This window comes from Tuber melanosporum, assembly GCF_000151645.1.
Source record: "Tuber melanosporum whole genome shotgun sequence assembly, scaffold_180, strain Mel28".
NCBI lineage: Eukaryota > Fungi > Ascomycota > Pezizomycetes > Pezizales > Tuberaceae > Tuber > Tuber melanosporum.
The window spans coordinates 170,864-184,799 of record NW_003298842.1 but is presented as its reverse complement, the minus strand read 5'-3'; positions in this window follow the sequence as shown (position 1 = coordinate 184,799).

Here is a 13,936-nt window from a genome sequence, read left to right as displayed (position 1 = left end):
CAGTAATGCCTTTGTCTCTATCCATGGACTCCTAACTCGAGACCTTAACCAACCCATACCAGTGAATATGGCAGTGAAAGGATTACGATCAAAAAGCCATAAAACCTGCAGCGCAACTATTCGACTTGCTTCGGCCATCCTACCTCCTCAGGAGATGCTAGTTAGGAATCTAGCCAAGTATGATGCCCTGATAGGAATGCCATTCCTGAACCGCCACAAAGCTATAATCAGAAGTGGGGACTCAACCATCGATTTCCCAGATCAGAAGATCAGAGTTTCTTGTAAGCCAACAAGCGAAGAGTACCGAGCCGTAGTTTGTGAAGCAATGGCCGAACGCCTATTGGATGAATACTGTGATGTTTTCCCTGATCAGATACCACAAGAACTGCCGCCCATGAGAGAGGTGAACCACCCCATTTGCCTCCAAGAGCCCTCTAATCTTAAGAAACAACCCACCTACTCTATCCTGGACTCATACAAAAGCCCACTTTGAGATTGGATCAACTAACAACAAAGAAGAGGAGTTATCTACCAAGCAGAAGCACCAGGTACAGCTCCTATATTTATCCAACCCAAAGCAGATGTCAAAACAATCCGCCCCTTGGTTGACCTCAAACTACCGAATGAAAATACGGTTATGGACAGCTCCGCTATCCCAAATTAAACACAAATCCTGAATCCATTTGGACGGGCTAGATTCCGAAGCAAGATTAAGCTAAGCGATGCCTACTTCCTGATAAGGTTAGATCCAGAAAGCGAATACAACAACAGTTTCAAAATACCTTTCGGAAGTTTTATTAGCTCAGTTATGTTACAAAGTGATATGAATACGCCCACCACCTTTATGCGAATTATGGAAAGCCTCCTAAGCAAATACCTCCACCATTTTGTCTGGGTCTACATTGAGGATATTTTCATCTTCTCGAACACCAAAACTGAACATGCCTACAATATAGGTTTGGTTTGTACCAAACTAAGGGAAGCTAAAAATTCTATGCTAGCAGAAACAAATCAATTCTATTTGCCGATAAGCTCGATATTCTAGGACCTGTGATAGATGACGAAGGGATACATGGAGCTCCTGGAAAAATATCCTGTTTAACAGAATGGACAACACCCCGGAACTAAAAGGAACTGATGCGATTCCCTGGACTAGTAAACTATATTTCCCAGTTCCTACCACACCACGCCACTGTGACAGCACTACTCACAGACCTTACCGGAAATGCAGAATTTGTCTGGACCCACACTCATGACCAAGCTTTTACCAACATCAAGGAATTGATTAAAAATGCCAATGTTATACAACCTATCGACTACAGTAAACCAGAACCGATATGGCTAATTACTGATGCATCGGATGTTGTAGTTAGAGCATGGGTTGGATAAGGAGCCTCTCATGAAACGGCAAGACCGGTGGTATTACACAGCAGGAAGTTTACAAATTCACAGATGAATTATCCAATGACGGACAAGGAAGCCCTTGCTGTGATAGATGCTCTTACCACTTTCAACGACATCCTAATGGGCAATACCTGCACCATTGTCACTGACCATCAACTCCTCACTAACCTTAAAACCGAAAAGGTTCCTGGAAGGAGAAGAATGCGATGGATAGGAGAAATCAGCAAATACGATGCAAAAACCATCTGTACCCCTGGATGAACGAACTATTTAGCTGATACTCTCTCGCGCCTATATGAGAACCAACAACTCACCGACCATCCTCTTGTTCATGACCACACAAGACAAAGCGAAGAGAGCCCTGACCACACCTCCTATGAACAAGAACCTTCGATGGCTACTGCCAGCTCCGCCTCTCTCTCCAATCCTTTCTCTTATACCATGTACAGAGCTGCCGGAACAGAATGAGGAAAGGACACGGATGACGAGTGGAAAGTGAATTGCACCCTCCGCAGTACACCTCCTCATGAACTTGAACAAAGCATACTCCACTGGTCCCACTGTTACCTCAATACTTGCACCTTTCACCAGACTGAAATCAAATGCGGCAACAGATACCGTCGACTGTATTATATATCTGCTGACGATTCCAAAAGTACCAGCCTTGACATCGCAGAAGGAGCAGAAGAGATGATTGATGAAAATGGATTGACCCACCCTCTCCATACTTTTAATCCTGTCCTAATACGATACCAAGGTCTTGAAGAACTCGAACAAGCAGCAGCCTATGTGGATGCAATTTCTTACCTACACCCTCAGCAGTCAGGACCGCCATCTTCTCCTCCCATAATCGATTCACGACCACTATACCGTAGATGCTTAAAAGTATAAAACAATGAAACCATTGTGTCTGTCATATCTCCCACAATTCCCGAGCATCTCCGACAACTCTATGAAACCTTTGAAGAAGATGAAACCCCTATGGAACAGACAAGAGGATCTCTCATTGAGGATGAACAAGATGTTAGATAAACTACAGAAGCACTTACCTCCTCTTTCCGAAGCCAAATGATAGCAGGATATCACCATGACCCAATCTACTTCAAAGCTATGGATAGCTCCAGGCTTGGAGATCTCGCCCCCTACAACATATCCAAGGGAATGGTCTATACCAGCATCCTTTATGGGGAACAATGCCTATACATCCCGAAAGGCCATATGTTCAATGGAATGACTATTAGGAAATATGCTATTACCGAAATCTACAACAAAGGACATCATAGTGCAGACAGCAACCTCCAATATGCCTCAGAATTGTTTACTGGCCTGAAATGCGAAAGGACCTCCGCGATTTCATCAAACCATGTGAACTCTGCCAGTCAAATAAGGAGCAAACACAACTCCCTGAATGGAAAGCGCAGACCTTCCAACTACCATGTAAAATATTCGAATCCTATACCATCGACTTCGCAGGACCATTCAACAAGTCCGCCGGATATGACACCCTCTTGGTAGCTGTGGATCCATTTTCTGGATATACATAGCTCATACTAATAAAGGTTACCGATTCCTCTAAAGACAGCTGGAATAACCTCCAATGATACCTATTCACCCCTCATGGGTACTCCTTATCCATTGTCAGTGATGCTGATCCCCGTTTCACTGCCAGATTCTGGAAGCAAACCTTGACCTCCCTCGGAATCAACCACATTATGGCTGTCCCTGGACATCATGATACTACTAGCCAAGCAGAACGAAAAATCCGCGAAGTCAAGACCGGAATTAGGAACATGATTAATAAACGACCAACTAACAGGGAACCAGCCCTCTTTGAGCTGGCCGCATATATTAATGTCGGATTTTCAGACACCTGGGGAATGTCTCCATACAAGGCAATCTTCGGCCGTCAATACCCTCTTCTACCTACAACTATATTTAAGAACTCCACAGTCCCTGCCTCCGATAACCACCCAAACCACCATCAAGCAATTCGGAATGATGCCTTCCAAGCTGTTAAAGCTGCCCGATTCTGAAGCACCACTACTGCTCAGAAGCGACGATGCAAACATGGATCTATTCTCCCAGGTGATATGCTCATAGTACATAGAAACATGTTTATTACTAATGTTGGACGCAGCAAGAAATTACAACCCCAGTGGCGAGGACCTTTCAAACTCTTATCCTTTGACGAGCATACAGAAAACTGCACTGTCCAGATGGATGGACACATCTACCGCCACAATACTGCATTTTTCCATACCTCTGCTGTCAAGCGATTCCACCCAAATGACGACTCCAAGTTCCCTGGAAGAACCCACTCTCGACCTGCAGCTATCCTCATCGACAAGAAAGATGAATGAGAAGTTGAAGAAATCTGAGATCACTGTCTTTGGCGTGGAAATGATCAGTTCCTAGTCAAATGGAAAGGATACCCAATGAGTGAAAACAGTTGGGAACCGCTAGATGGACTAGAGTATGCTATGGAAATAGTTAATGAATGGTGGAAGGACAACATGGCAAACAAATCCCTCCCTCCAACGATCAATTACATCACTATGTGCTGGACACCAACAATGCCTGAGATGGAGTGATGGCAGATGGAACTCGAAGCAAGGGATGTGTTTTGGGCATCATACTTTGAGTCAGAATTTGAAAGCAGCGATGAGGAAAATCAAGCTATGGAGCAGGCTCTCGAGCACTTTATCTGATCACCAATCACCATCCGAATACCATAATGATGTCAAACTATGTAGAACTCAATGTGAGGCTGTGACAACAGATTGTTGGACTGTTGTTGAACCGTGATGCTATTCAACTTGAAGACTACTTCGAAATCCTCTGGATAGACTACTGTCCTGATTGCGACCACTCTTGGGTTGATGTACAGCATGCATTTGGTATCCGTGACTACTGTGATCTGCATTTCTTTGAGTCTCAATGTTTTCTTAGGATTTTCTCTTATCCCTGGTGTGACACCTTTGATGAAGAGCTGATGGCGGAATCTGAAGCCTTTAGTTTCTCAGACTCCGCTTTTGATGATTATTAGGTTTTGTTTGTTTAAACAGTTGTTTTGCTTTAGGGAATGTAACCAGGACTAGTACTCGATTATATGTTTTGTTTTAAGTAAATCTTTGATCCTTGGTTTGTTTTAAGTATCATTTGATACTTAGTTTTGATATATGTTTTGTTTTAAGTCTCGCTTTGATACTTAGTTTGTTTTAAGTATTGTTTGATACTTGTATTTGTTTTATGTTTTGTTTTAAGTATCATTTTGATACTTAATGAGTTTTACCAAAGTGTATCGATTGATACCTTTGATTAGTTTTGTTCATGCTAAACATGAACAGATTTGGGTATTTACAGACCACCTGATTCCACGATGAAAAAGGAAGACTTCGACAGACAGTATTTCAATATACTTGGTAGAAAGGTTTCTTCTTTATTCCTTAGTACACCCTTGAAGCCTACTTTAGTTCTCAGCTCTCGCCTCCTCTCTGAAAGAGTAGGCCACCTGCCAACAGTCGTATTTATTACCGATATTGTGATTAGCGCCTTGCGAACATGTTACAAAGGGTCTCGAAGGTGGATGTGGTGGTTCACTTCCCTCATTGGCGGCAGTTCTTCAGGAATCTGATCAGGGAAAACATCAGAGTATTCATCCAATAGGTGTTCGGCAGTTGCTTTACAGACTGCAGCTTGGTACTCTCCTCTTGTTGGCTTACATGAGACTCTAACCTTCCAATCTTGAAAATCGGTGGTTGATTCTCCGCATCTCATTATAACTTGGTGGCGGTTCAGGAATGGCATTTCAATTAAGGCATCATATTTGGCTTGGTTTTCAACTAGCATCTGTTTGGGGGTAAGATACCGAAACCAAGTTGGATAGTTGCACGACATGTTTTATGGCTGGTCGATCGTGATCCTTTCACTGCCATATTGACTGGTATGAGCTGGCTAAGGTCTCGAGTTGGAAGTCCATGAACAGAGACAAAAGCATTGCTGATCAAGTCTCTTCCAATTACATTGGTGTCGAATAGGACGCCAGCCTTCATGCTATTAATCAGAATAGTACCTTTTAAGGTGGTGTGTGTCTTAAAGGTACCCGGAGGTCAGACAAAGTTGCATTCCACATTAATCTATCCGATATAGATCTCCTCATATTTGCTGGATTGGGCATCATTACTATCGCTCTCAATATTGTTGGCCGTTGCCTCTTGCTTAATCAACCTTCCTTTCTCTTTCTTTGTAAGGCAGTTCCTTGCCATGTGTCCTGTTTTTCTGCATTCAATGCATTCCCCTTTCTGTCATCTTAATTCCTTGGAGGATTTGGTTTTCTTCTTAAAAGTGCGTGGGGTATCTTCTTCAGAATTGCTGGAGGACTTGTGTTGTTGTTGCCGGTTGCTGCTAGAGTATGTCTGTATTTTGTATGTCTTGGTTTTATGGAGGATGGCATCCTTTCTTGCTACTCTCATGATTATTTCTGCAATACCATCGCCAACTTCCTCAAGTGGTTCTACTTCTCGTCAGAGCGTAGGGTTCACGGTATCATAGAATCGTCACTTAAGGATGTAGCTCGAGATACTTCCTTTCTTCATTCGGTCTTTATACATCATCATATTTGTAGCTATGTCTGTGATTCTCTTAACATTCGTTCCATTAACTTGGTGAAGCTGGTTGAATTGGTTATATAGGAGGTCATTGGTGATAGAGGATTGGAATCGGCCTTTCAGATAATCGAGAACAGTGGATCCTCTTAGTCTTACATTTCCGCCATATTTCTTATAACATTGGTGGTATGCATCAGTTGCCTTTCCTTCACAGAATGATCCAATGAATAGTCCTTTTTTATATAGGGTCTTCCACATCCTTCCCTTGTAGAACAAGGCAGTGTGTAAGTTCAGTCGCCCATCGATCAAAAGCTTCAGGTTTGAGGTCTTTTCCTTCTCCGATAAACTTCCCTGAGAGGTGGAGCTTGAACTTAGAGGATTTAAATACTGCAGGTACTTCCTCTTCTTCAGGCCTAGCCCAAGACTTTCCTCCTGCTGATGGTCCTCCTCCTGTACTAGCCATATCTGATTCGCTACTGGATTCGTAGTCGACAGGAGGTTCAAAGGAAGGTTTCTTTGCTGGAGTAGAAGGGAATTCTCCTGGGTGTTATGTGTCTTCCATGTTTGCAGGTTCTTCCGGCTCCTTAGCAGAGCATCGGGGCTATTTCTTTCATGTAAGCTCTTCCTGTGGGATTTGCTTCCCACTCCTGGTCATCAATGACTCTATGTTGATATTGAGATGAAGCTGAATGTACCATGATTCTGCGGCTTCTCTCCGCTAGTATTCCGAGGGGGATATAGATAGGTTGATCAGGCCTATATCCAGGGACAGGTTCTTAACTACTTGCGGAGGTTAAAAAAATGTAATGTGTTCGCAAGGTGCTAATCAAGTTATTGGTAATAGATACCATAGTTGGCAGGTAGCCTACTCTTCCAGAGAGGAGGCCAGAGCTGAGAACTAAAGGATTCTTCGAGGGTGTACTGAGGAACACAGAAGTAATTGTAACCGGTACGGGTACTTGGTTATTGGTTTTGTTTTATGTTTTGTTTTAAGTATCGCTTTGATACTTGGTTTGTTTTAAGTATCGTTTGATACTTGGTTTTGTTTTATGTTTTGTTTTAAGTATCGCTTTGATACTTGGTTTGTTTTAAGTATCGTTTGATACTTGGTTTTGTTTTATGTTTTGTTTTAAGTATCGCTTTGATACTTGGTTTGTTTTAAGTATCGTTTGATACTTGGTTTTGTTTTATGTTTTGTTTTAAGTATCGCTTTGATACTTGGTTTGTTTTAAGTATCGTTTGATACTTGGTTTTGTTTTATGTTTTGTTTTAAGTATCGCTTTGATACTTGGTTTGTTTTAAGTATCGTTTGATACTTGGTTTTGTTTTATGTTTTGTTTTAAGTATCGCTTTGATACTTAAAGAGTTTTACCAAAGAGTATCAATTGATACCCTTGATTAGTTTCGTTCATGCTAGACATGAACAGATTTGTGTATTTTAAAGACCACCTGTTTCTACGATAGAAAAGGCAGACTTGGACAGACAGTATTTCAATATACTTGGTTGAAGGGTTACTTCTTTGTTCCTCAGTACGCCCTCGAAGCCTCCTTTAGTTCTCAGCTCTCGCCTCCTCTCTGGAAGAGCAGGCCACCTGCCAACTATCGTATCTATTACCGATAACGTGATTAGCACCTTGCGAACACGTTACAGTAATGGTTCAACCAAGTATATTGAAATACGATCTGTTGAAGTCTGTCTTTTCCATGGTGGAATCAGGTGGTCTTTAAATACACAAATATGTTCATGTAAAAACGATCCCTCTCTGGATAATTAATTCTTGGCGACAGGGAACGATACTTCTCTTTCTGTCTTCTTCTTCCTTTGTCTTACGATAGCTCTAGGCCTCTACCTACATTACCGATAGTACCAGACCTTTGTCTTCTATCAGGAACGCCTATTGTAATCTTTCTCTAACTCTTCTTCATGAAGAACTTTCCTTGACGTAACGATAATGTTGTAATAAAGATATAAATCGTAAAGATGTTTGATATTGGTTAAAGTAATAAGTAGGAAAAGTACTTAGAAATCAATCTAATTTTATTTAAACTCGTACCACCAACACTGGCATACGACGAGCCCCCGCCGGCACAGGGATACCGCTAACCAGTATACCACTAATCCTAAGCTAACTAAGTCTACTGTCCCGCACCTGCCATCCCCGAGTCATGCCCGCACGAGAACTAATTACAAGACCATCAAACAACCCAGCGTCCACCCCGGTCCAAGTCCGTAGCCCCTCTAGTATGAAACCAACCAGTACTAAGCGTAGCCGAAGCCAAACAAAAGACCAACCCAACCAGGTTCCTGATCCAACAAATATCAAATCACTACCGCTCGGTCTGAACACCTCCCACAACACCTCCATCACAGTGGAAAACCAACAAAAAAACTAAAAAAAACATAAACTACAGGCGACACGATGGGAAAGAGGAGGTAACCAACATGTCCACCTCTCGCATCCGCATGCCAGGCCATCGACCCTATGAACCCACTTTGCCAAGTGCCTCTGAAGAGCGTAATGGTGAGGAGGACCTGTATCCGCTACCTGTCCCCTAAAAACAAACTCATAAACAAAAGAAAAACATAAAGGTGGCGACAGACCTAAATGGCCACTGGGGCCTATCTCCCACCTGTGGTGCCTTGCCCCCTCCAGCCATGCCCATTGCCAAACCAAAGAAACCAAACAAACCCCACAAAACCCAGCACACAAGACCCAAACAGGTCCAACCAGGTGGTCACAACCCACTATCCGCACAGGTGGCCATCAACCATCCAGGTCGTCGGGGAGCTTTGCAGCACTCGGCAGCTTCACCCAACAGCCCCATCAGGCCGGAAACACTTAATTGGATATCGCCCAACCTGAGGCATGCCTGACCGGTGTGCGCAGGTGCCTCTCCCTCCCCAATTAGCCCCCCCCAAGCCCCACACACTAGGCGCCACAGAGCCCATCCAGACCCCTCAGCACCTCTGACAGATCAACCATCCGACAGCCACAGGACAGCTATACCTAACCCTATCGGGTAGCCACTGGTCTTGGCCATGCCAATAGAGCCACAACCATCGACTCCATATAGCAGAGGGGGGCCTACCAGCGACAGCCAGGAGCTACCAAGGAGGCAGCACCAACACCCAAAGGCATCAGCACCTGCCACACCATCCAACCCAGCCAAACCGAAGTCCAACCGAGTCGGGAAAGAGTAAGCAGCGCCAGCTGAAGTCAGCCCCACAGGCCTGGCAACAGGCACGGACCGAACGACGGGCAAGAGGCATCCCCAACTGACGTGACAAGAAGGGAGAGGGCGAACGAACAGAAGCAGACAAACAGAAGGTAGGCCCCACTTGCAATGGGTGAAGCTGCTAACCACAGACCAGAACCGAACCACCTAGACACACAGACAACACGAGTGTCTAGCAGCCAATCATCCCACACCACCCCAGGCAGCAGCAATAACTACACCAGGCAGCAACAATAACCACACCAGGGGGTAAGAGTTTTCAGGGACAAAGCCATCCTCACAAATGCGAGGAGGAGACGCCTGACTGAATCACCGTAAATGCTGCAAGGACGAAAACTCCAAGAGAACGGTGAAAAACAACATTGTAGGATTCGGACCGTAGAAACGAAAACATAACAAAGAGGGGGTGGGCGGGTACCGCCCTGCCACCTGAGGAATGATGTGGCCGGTAAGACGAGTTGATACTTGGGAAGGTCATCAGTCTAATCCAAGGGCATTTTGTATCGAGAGAACTAAGCACTCCATTAAAACCCAATGAAGACATGAGCTAGCCCAAAGAACGACACAGGTGATCCCCTCAAACACAATGTGCAATCCGCCCAATTGAACACGAAACCTGCCAGTAGACGATAGATAGGAAGCCGTAGATATTTTACCGAAAGGGCCTCGTATGCGACCGTGATGAAGCGCCCGAAGTGCTAGCATCGTGAGACAACCAACTCAACCAAACAAGACGCAAACAGGTTATCCACCACGCAACACCTAACAGATCTCAATACCAAAGACCCCAGGAACTACTGAGCGAACTCAGATATCTCCCCCAGAATCCAAGGTATCAAGGCCCATCATGAGGGCAAAAGAAACACTCGGGGCCAAGCGACGGCAAGGACGAGGAAAAGTACTTAGAACAAAGCATGAAGAACCTATCTTCCACAGCCGCATCGGCCTCCTTATATAGTATTCTTCCTGCCTGTAGTCATGTGACCTAAAGTGGTCACATGTGCGAAACCAAATCATAACAAACTAGTCATGTGACCAAAGTGATCACATGCGCAAAACCCATGACCTCATAGCGATGTCATATACAAAAGCTCATAAACCAATTAAAACGTAATAAACAAGTCATATGACTCGACTGAGTCATATGCGTGAAGCCCATGACCTCCTAATGAGGTCATGTACGAAACATAAATCATGTGCACAAGTCGTACCCGCAAGGCACATGCGCAAGGCATACTCGTCAGGTGCATGTCCCATGACTCATGCTTGAGCCATATGCAAAAGCATCACAAATCCCACACATAACAAATCCTATAACCCGAATGAGTCATATGCGCAAAACAATAACATACCTGTGACTCATAACCATGTGTCATATGAAAACCTTTTTCATGCTAAGCCACGTTTGTGACATTAGCTCCTCTCTTCCTAAGCCAGAGTCCCATCAGGCTTTTTCTCCCAGTTTCAATAGTTCCCGTCCTGCCGAGCGTATAGTCCTTCTCAGCTTGTGGAATCTTTCATCTGGTGTCCTCCATCTGACCCTTACTGATTCCAGGATCAGATTCGCCATCTCGATAGTGTGCCGCTGATTACGGTTCAGCTGTCTTAGCTCCGCAATCGTTTTGACGTTTGCCGAAATTGTGGACTTGGCTTGGCCAAGTTGTTTTTGGAGTCCCCGTATCTGCCTATGTAGGCTCCTGACGTCCGGTTCTATATCTGCTGAGGAGTTATGGGCCCCTCCCTCCCTGAACCGCGTCCTCGCGGCCCATGCCTTTCTGGCATCCTCTCCTTCCAACTCTTTCCTGCTTCCATCCTTCTGCACGTAGAATCCCGCAGATATTTTCTGTACCCTGTACATCCTGCACCCATTTCTGAAGCATTGTTGCCAATGCTTCCGAAGGTGGTCCGGGCATGGGCCACGCTTTTGACATTCCCTCGGGAACCATCCCGAGCCTTCTTTGTCGCCAAAGTGTGTTTGGAAACTGTTATCGTAGCATACCGTCCATGACATGGTGTTCTGTTGTGCTTGTTGTTCCGTTTCCTTAAGTTCTTTGTCAGTTGGCCCCATGAATGAGTATTCGGGGCTAGTGCGTGGGGTTTGGCGGAGGCTATCGCCCCAGCCTTCGTGTTGTTACAATGGCGCAGGAGCCTTTCCCTCCCCTTTTTCTTGGTTGAACATGATCGTCACCTGGGCCAGGATTGCCTGGGTATCTGTGGTGGAAGGTTGAGATGGCATCTTGTGCTTGTTCGAAGTTGTGTGCGAAGTACCAAGTTTTATCGTATTCGGGTGAATATTCTGTCCACTTGGCTTGGTATTGGAGGTGACCATGGAAGAAGCGGGAATCACCTATTTCGTCTAGTTCGTATTCTCGTTCTCCGTCGAGTTCGATTGGACGGGGAGGAATAAGTGTTTGTGCGTGAAAGAGGAGTGAGATGTGGAATGTGTTGTGTATTTCCATTGAGTAGGGAAGGTCGAGTTTATAAGCTCGGTTGCCTACTCTTTCCAGTATCCTGAATGGTCCGATTTTCTTGTAGTCTAATTTCTTTGATGGTCGTGTCATATGGATATTGCGTGGTATTAGCCATACAATATCTCCTGGTTGTATGTTCGGATCTGGTCTTTGGTGTTTATCGTATTGTTCCTTTTGTTGTTGTTCTGCTTGACTCCTTTCGTATTGTAATGTTTCATGTAGTTTCCCCATATCGGTTTTATCCGGTATAACATCATTAATCGTATGATATGTGGTCTGACTTTGTGGATGTTGTCCGTAATTCGCGAAGAATGGTGTCATGCCCATTGTTTCTTATTTTCCATTGTTGTATGCGAATTCGGCCATAGATAACAGCTTATACCAATCATCTTGTTGATAATTGACATAGGCCCTCAAATATTGTTTGAGTATTGCATTTACCCGTTCCGTTTGTCCATCCATTGGTGGGTGGAAAGCTGTGCTCATCCTGTTTTCTATCCCCATTTCTCCGGTTACTTTCTTCCATAGTCCCGATGTGAATAGTGTTCCTCGATTGGTAATGATATTTTTTGGGAGACCATGAAGTCGGAAAACCTCTCGGAAGAATGTTTGTATAAAATCCCTCATGTGGATATCTTTTCAGACCGGAATGAAACGACTCATTTTGGTCAGGCAATCCACTACCAGGATGCTATTGCAATTTTCCGATGCCGGTAGATCCGTGATGAAATCCATAGTAATTGTTTCCCATGGTCGTTTGGGAACTTTGTTTGATTTCCGTAATCCATATGGTGTGTGTTTAGCCGTTTTCGTCCATTGGCATATGTCGCAGTTTTTGACATATTGTTTGACATCTTCACGCAGTCCTGGCCAATAAAATGACCTCGTGATGAATTCCATAGTTTTAGCCGTTCCCCCGTGGCCTGCTGTTTGGATATCGTGGTATTGTCGTATGATGTCTGTCCTTATCTCCTCTTCTTCCAGGATTCATTGTTTTCCCTCATACCACATATTTCCATCCTTCCATTGGCATAAACCCAGAGCAATTTCTTTCATCTCCTTTTTTCCTTCCTTCAATGCTTCTCTTATTACCTGAATTGTTTTGTCACTCTCATTTGGATTCTCAATTCCTCTTTCCTCCGTTGATGTGAATTGGATGACCTCCATTGCCTCGAAGTAGGTTTTTGGTAATAGTGTTCATGTTTTTTGTTTGATTCTTTCGTCTTTTTTCGTTTGTGGTTTGTCGCTTGCAATCCTTATGAGAGCATCTGGCTTTCCACTTTCTTTGCCTGGTCGGTATTCGATTTTAAAGTTGTATTTGCTGAGGTGTTCCATCCATCTTATCTAGCGGTCGTTCAGTTCTTTCGTAGTCATGAACGGGACCAAGTTCTTGTGGTCGGTTAGAACTCGGACTGGATGGTCGTTGTTCAAAACGTATCTCCTCCATTCTTTCAGTGCTTGAACTATCGCTAATAGTTCTTTGTTTGCAACATCGTAGTTGCATTCTGAGGGGGTCATTTTCTTGGATCAGTAAGACACTGGCCTCCATTTTCCATTATCGTATTATTGCGATAATTTGCCTGAGCACACATATTTTGAGGCATCCATTTCGATCATTGTCCTGCAGTTTGGGTTGAAATGAACCAGTATGGGTGCCGATGTTAGATGCGTTCGTATTGCATCATATGATTTTTGTTCGTTTTCTCCCCATTCCCATTTCTTGTCTTTCTTTGTTAGGTTAAACTGTGGTTTTGCAAGTCTGCTAAATCCCTCTATGAACCTTCGATAAAAGTTACAGAATTCCATAAAGCATAGAACATCAGTCTTGTTGTTTAGTTTGGCCTAATCCCATATGCCTGCTGTTTTGACAGGGTCAACCTTGACCCCACTTCGATTGATGATAAATCCGAGGTATTCTGTTTCTTCCTTATAGAATTCGCATTTTGTTGGTTTGATCTTCATTCCTGATCCTTGTATTGCGGCCATGATATTGCTGATATCCTTTTGGTGTTGTTCTACGTTTTCCGAGAATATGAGTACATCGTCCAAATATACAATGCAACATATATCGCGGTACTTATTAAGTACTTTGTTGATCCATCTCTGGGATGAAGCTGGTGCGTTGGTTAGCCCGAATGGCATAACCAAGTATTTGAACATTCTGTATCTTGAGGCGAATGTAGTCTTCTATTTGTCTCCTGCCTTGATGCATATATT